Raw genomic sequence first — 7,190 nt, 5'->3', positions numbered from 1 at the left:
ACGTTGAGGAGGACTTGGGGAAATTGGAGGTTTATTTACATTATTTACAGTATTAGCACAAATTAAATAACAGGAATGAAAAGTCATGGACGGCCGGCAGCAAATCGGATGCTGCGGCCCGCGGCAAGAAGAACGTCTCGCTTCTCGATCCGTCTCTGGCTTATAACCACCTTCAGTCTGCCAGGGTCACGACACTTTCAGCCAATCGTCGCCTCCGCTCACGTGTCGTCATTTTCCTCCAATCGTAGGGGCCCGTGCAAGTGGAGTCATATTCGGCCAATGGGGACGCTCCAAGGGCTCCATTGTCCGATGGTTGTCGCCTCCGCTCACGTGTCGTCATTTTCCTCCAATCGTAGGGACCCGTGCAAGTGGAGTCATATTCGGCCAATGGGGACGCTCCAAGGGCTCCATTGTCCGATGGTTGACTTGCCTCCGGCGTTGCCTCCTCGCCTGGAAGCGCTCAGCTGGAGGGGACGGGTTGTCTTGAACAAGCTTCCAGAGCTGCAAAACAGCTTCGCTCGGGACTTAGGGTCAGCAACTACCTGGAACGGTGCTGGCATCGCGTTGCACTTACGGCAACCGGCAAGGGTAAAAAAAGCTCCCATGCGACGACGCATGAGGTAGGGATAATCAACCGGTTTGACGAGACCGATGTCACGGTCGATGCGCCCCTCGCGCACCAGGATTGACAGGTGACGATTGGTTGAGCTCGGAGAACTTGGCGGATGTCCGTGTCTAACAACGCCGTCTGCAAACTCCGCTAGGTTACGACAGGGTGTCGTCTGCTTTTCAAGAGGAAGCTGAACGCGCTCGCAGACGACAGAGAAATCGTGTAAATGAAGTGCTAAGAATGGTTTGTGGTTATTTATTGATAGTTACATTATGCGAAGTGTTTCTGAATCACATTGAACAGTACAACAATACGAAAAGCAAAAGCAGACAACATATCGTGTGCGTCACCACCGACAAAACTGCACACAACATTCTCCCGTGATGGTAGCCAAAGAAAAACAGGGGAATTTCGTACAAACAGGGGAATCGTTTGATATGCAGTCAGCAGGTTAGGCGAGTGAGTGCACGGTTGCGTAAAAACCGTGATGCAGTCAAGGGAGTCACTAGTGATCACGTCATTTGAATGATAGTGAGCAGAGAATCAGGGCAACACTTCAGTCAACCAAAAGAACAAGCTGGCTTCAGGAAGCGATATTCTACGATGGATCATATTCATGTCATCAATCAGGTAATCGAGAAATCGGCGAAGTACAACCAACTTCTCTATATGGCTTTCATAGATTATGAGAAAGCATTTGATTCAGTAGAGATACCAGCAGTCATAGAGGCATTGCGTAATCGAGGAGTACAGGAGGCATACGTGAATATCTTGGCAAACTTTTACAAAGATTCCACAGCTACCTTGGTTCTCCACAAGAAAAGTATAGAAAGTTACCTATCAAGAAAGGGGTCAGGCAAGGAGACACAATCTCTTCAATGCTTAGAAGTATTCAAGCTCTTAGACTGGGAAGGCTTAGGAGGGAGAATCAACGGCGAATACCTCAGAAACCTTCGGTTTGCAGATGACATTGTCCTATTCAGCAACAATGGGGACAAATTACAGCAAATTATTGAGGACCTTAACCGAGAAAGTGTAAGAGTGGGGTTGAAGATTAATATGCAGAAGACAAAGATAATGTTCAATAGCCTGGCAAAGGGAACAAGAATTAAGGATCGCCACTCACCCTCCAGAGTCTGTCTGTAATATTCATTATAAATTCATATAAGAATAAAATTGTGCTGGAGTGCATACGGCAGGCATGGCCAAATTATCAATGGGAGCTTACTAACACTGTCACTGAAAAGAAAACTGTACAATCATTGCATTCTACCGGTGCTAACATATGGAGCAGAAACTTGGAGGTTAACAAAGAAGCTCGAGAGGAAGTTAAGGACCGCACAAAGAGCGATGGAACGGAAAATGTTAGGCCTAACGTTAAGAGACAGGAAGAGAGCGGTGTGGATCAGAGAACAAATGCGGATAGCCGGTATTCTAGTTGACATTAAGTGGGGAAAATGGAGCTGGGCAGGCCATGTAATGCGAGCGATAGATAACCGGTGGACCATTAGAGTTACAGAATGGATACCAAGAGAAGGGACGCGTAGTCGAAGACGGCATAAAACTAGGTGGAGTGATGAAGTTAGAAAATTGGCAGGTGCAATTGGAATCAGCTAGGGGAAGACAGGGGTAATTGGAGATCGCAGGGAGAGGCCTTCATCCTGCATATATATAGGGTGATGATGGTGAACAGGTTGCTACCCTTTGAAAGCCATTTCGTTTGACATGCATGTTGGCGGGTTAAGCGAGTGCACGGTTGCGTAAAAACCGTGATACAGTCAAACGAGTCACTAGTGATCACGTCATTTGAATGATAGTGAACAGGTTGCCACCCTTGGAAAGCGGGCAGGTTAGGGGAGTCCATGGTTGGGTAAAAAGCTTGATGACGTCACATGAGTCGCTACTAGTGATCACGTTTGACTGGGTGATAGTGAGCCGGTTGTTTACCTCTCCTTTCTACGGTTTTACGTGCCAAAACCAGTTCTGATTATGAGGCACGCTGTAGCGGAGGGAATAACTTTGACCACTTGGGGTTCAGCGGAGGGAATAACTTTGACCACTTGGGGTTCTTTAATGTGGACTACAGTGCAAGCACAAGGGCTTTTTTGCATTTCGCCTGCATAGAAATGCGGCCGGCATTCGATCCCGCAACCTCGTGCTCAGCAGCGCAACGCCTTAGCTGGCTGAGCCACCGCGGCGGGTGGTTAACCTCTGAAAGCCATTTCGTTTGATATGCTATCCGCAGGTTAGCAGAGTTCATGGTTGGAGAAAAACCGGGACGACGTCACGTGAGTTACTAGTGATCACGACACTTGACTGGGTCATAGTGAGCAGGCTGTTTGTTAGCCTTCGAAAGCCATTTCGTTTGATATGTATGTCGGCAGGTTAGCAGAGTTCATGGTTGGGTAATAACTGTGATAACGTCGAGTAACTAGTGATCACGGCATTTGACTGGGTGATAGTGAGCAGGTTGTTAACGTCGCGCAATGTGAGTCACTCTTGTGACTCGGAAACGTTACTCGAAAAGGAGGAAATGAGTGATATACTACACTTAAGTGTTTGGGAAGCAGCCATGACGACAGTGGTAGCGTGGAAACTGTGCTACCTTATTGCCGACACCAATAAAGTGATGACGTCAATAAATAAAATAGACGGCATTCGTGACGCCTGTTACGACCTCTTTTGCAAGAATTATTCGTTCCCCAATCGATTGCCAAGAGGTCTAAGTTGACTGGCACCGGGATTAGAAGGAGTGCCACTTGGATTAAAATACCTGGGGCAAGGATTAAGCGCTTGGCACGCGGATTAATTCGGATGGCGCTGGGATTAATTGTGGTGGCGCCTGGATTAAATTACTGGCCCTTGGATTAAATATGATGGCGCACACTCTAAAGTGGCTGGCACCTGGATTGCTTTCAGTGGCGCTAGGGTTTTTAACTGAACGGGAAAACTTGTACGTCTTTCGGGCTTCCATTCTTCTTTTTTTACAGCGGAGCTGTTCGGACCTCGTTATAATGATCATTCCGTCGTCCGCAGCTTCGCCGAGCTGGGGGAGAGAGAGCTGAGAGTGAGTGAAAGCAGAATGTCAAAATAGCGTCGCGCAGCATAGCGAATGCGAGGTGGACAGGAGGTGTTGCGTAGGTGGTCGTGGGACGCGTATAGCTACTGCCGACGCCCACCGCGTTTCCCGGCGTTCGCGCCAAACGCGTCCAGTGTCCATGACTGCAGCAGTTACCTCCGGGGGCGGCTCGGCAAGTTTCGAAACGGAGAACTGGACACTCGTCGCTTCGGAAAGACTGAAGTGAGAGAGAGTTAGGGAAGCTGAAACCAATCGTCGCAGAAGAGAACAACACGAGTTTAGATTGAGGGAAGCCGAGAGTTTGCGTATGCAAAGAAATGAAGATCCGGAGGCGTGTGAACGTAGCCGGTTGAATTCATCGCGAAGAAATCCTGAGCGCCACGAAACAGAGGAGACTGGAAGATCCTGGGTTGCGGCTGCTCAGGAATTTTTGCAACATGCAACGACTTGGGACTAATGGGCGCTCGCTTCGGCGGTCCTCTTTCTCGCACTGAAAAGAGAAATGAGGTGGCGTTAGCTTAGCAATGGCGAACACTACCGTAAGGACTCCCAAAGAAGCCGGTCGACTGGAGCGCCATCGAGAAGCTGATCGTGAACGGAAGCGTCGACAGAGATCCAGAAGCCTAGCAAGTTTGACGAAGTGTATGGTTTGCCACTACTTTACTAGGCTTTCCCCAGCTCCGCTGGTCTCTGGTTTTAGCGATAGCAGAGCCACGCATAATTTTACTTGTCTTTTCTAGCTTACCAAGCGTTCTCTGAAGGCAACAGTGGCAAAACTTTGCGATTACTTAGCTCTCTACTACATACAGCCCAACTTACGTTTCGCTTTAAGCTTTAAATTAGGGTGGCATAGGATTAGGTCGCGTGATATTGTTACGTAAAACGGCACAAGGCGGGACTATTTACACTGTATTTACAGTATAAGAGAGACACAGTAGCCAAGATGGTGGACAGCCACCAGCACCAGAGAGAACCGTCTTCTTCGTCGTCTGCCCCAGGATGAATGTCTCTCGCGTAGCATTACCCCCGGCGGTGCAAGCGCCGTCTCGGCGCACTTCACACATTGTCGTTAGGAGGAAGGCGGTAAGCTTTCAGTCTGCTAACGTGAACTATGTCACTGGGAGCGATCGCCGGCGGGAAAGTCGGAGAGACGGGAACAATCTCGTAGGTGACGTCCGTGACCTGGCGGACGATTCGGTAAGGACCCGTGTATCGAGATAGCAACTTTTCGGATAAGCCAACACGGCGGAATGGACACCACAGGAGAACTAAGGCACCGGGTGAGAAGCGAACGTCGCGATGCCGGCTGTCATAGAGGCGCTTCTGGGTCGCTTGCGAGGCCGACAGCCTAGAGCGGGCGATCTGACGAGCGTGATCGGCACGAGCGATGGCATCACGTGCATATTCGCTAGGCGGCGCGGCAGCAGCCGGTAGTATGGTGTCCATCGGTAACGTTGGTTCACGGCCAAAGAGCATATAAAAGGGTGAATAACCGGCGGTATCGTGACGCGAGGAATTGTACGCGAAAGTCACGTAAGGTAACGCCAGGTCCCAGTCACGGTGGTCAGATGAAACATACATTGAGAGCATGTCCGTGAGGGTGCGATTTAGTCTCTCGGTGAGGCCATTTGTTTGGGGATGGTAGGCAGTGGTCAACTTGTGCTGCGTTGAGGAGGAGCGCAAGAGATCGTCGATTACTCGTGATAAGAATGCGCGGCCTCGATCTGTGAGCAATTGGGGCGCCATGGTGCAGAATAACATCGTGGAGCAAGAAATCGGCAACGTCAGTAGCAATGCTGGTGGGGAGCGCTCGAGTGATTGCATACCTGGTCGCATAATCGATAGCAACGGCGACCCACTTGTTGCCGGATCGTGACTCAGGAAAAGGCCCGAGAAGGTCCAAACCAACCCGGAAGAATGGTTCGGTCGGGATGGAGAGCGGCTGAAGCAGTCCAGCCGAGGGTGCGGCAGGACGTTTCCGACGTTGGCATTTGTCGCAGGAGGTCACGTAACGTCGAACAGACCGGGCGAGACCGCGCCAAAAGAAGCGGCGCCGGACACGATCGTACGTGCGGGACACACCAAGGTGACCAGCAGTTGGTTCGTCGTGAAGCTCACGCAGTACCGTGGAACGCAGCTGTTTAGGCACAACGAGAAGCAGCTCAGGGCCATCTGATTGGAAGTTACGACGGTAAAGTGTGCCATTCACGAGGGCGAACATGCGCAGTGAGGCGTCGTTAGGTGCGGATTCCAGCCGATCAATGAGCGATCGCAAAGCATCATCACGGCGTTGTTCGTCACCAATCTGGAGAAACTGAGACATAGACATAACGGAGGGGTTAGGTTCGATGTCCGGTCCCTCTGGTTGGTCAACAGGGTAGCGGGACAAGCAGTCCGCGTCCAAATGGAGGCGGCCAGACTTGTAGGTAACTGAGTAAGAGTACTCCTGGAGGCGCAGCGCCCAACGACCAAGTCGTCCAGTAGGGTCCTTCAGTGAAGAAAGCCAACAGAGAGCGTGATGATCGGTGACAACACGGAAAGGGCGAAGTCCGCGAAGCTGCGCGCCTCCGCCACCGCCGACGAAAACATCGGCTGCAGATCAGCTGCAGTGCGCGGCTACCGACGGGAGACGACCGGCTCAGCCGGCTGCGCTCGCATCGCAGCCGACGGCGCCGCTAATATCAGATTATTTTTCTGCTTTGTGTACAATTATTGCGAAGAGCGATAACAACGATAAGAAAATGTTGCCGCTTGTGAGCGTCGATAATTGATTTCGAAGTACCTGCTGCTTTAGCTTTGAAGGGAACCGCAAAAGGCCTAGCGACGATATCGGCGTCGGCGAGCGATCAACGACGGTCCACAAATGAGTCCCCGTTTCATTCTTTCTCCGTACGGCAAGGAAATCTCGCCCTTCGCGAGCAAAACCGCTGTCGAACGGCGGCCCGCGAATGGCAAACGGCGTGCGGCGAGTTACCGTGCCGGTAGCGTGCTACCCGCTGTGGCTACCCGCTGTTGCTGGGGTGCCGGCCCGTGCTCATGTGAAGCGTGCCGCTATGGGCCCTGTGTTGCGCGCACGTCTAAAAGGCCAACACTGTTGCACTCTGTTCGCGCAGCTAATAAGACCGGTAAGCACGACTGTGTTGGATGGAACGCGAGCGCCAGTATGGTGGCGCAATCTAGATAAAGTGCCTGCAACTGCCGCGCGCGCAGGCGCAGACGAAGAGATGCAATTCAAACGAGGCGCGCAATCAACGCTATGCCTATGTTAGACGTGTGCCACGTATTCTGGGTACCTCTTCAGTGCACGTTATGACGTCTCCTCGCAAGGTACGTACCGCTGCTGAAGAAGCGAATCGTAGAACTATACGTGCGCGGCTACAACCAGGCATCATCGGGCTCAGCAGACTACTATGCAGAAAGCATTAGAAGCCGCAGCTCGCCGTCGACGCCCTGCGGACGACAGTTGAGATCGTTTTTGTGAAAATCGAGGCGAATACACTT

Source organism: Dermacentor silvarum, chromosome 5, assembly GCF_013339745.2.
Source record: "Dermacentor silvarum isolate Dsil-2018 chromosome 5, BIME_Dsil_1.4, whole genome shotgun sequence".
In the NCBI taxonomy this organism is placed as follows: domain Eukaryota; kingdom Metazoa; phylum Arthropoda; class Arachnida; order Ixodida; family Ixodidae; genus Dermacentor; species Dermacentor silvarum.
The sequence above is the reverse complement of the archived record's forward strand: the minus strand, read 5'-3'. Positions refer to the sequence as shown.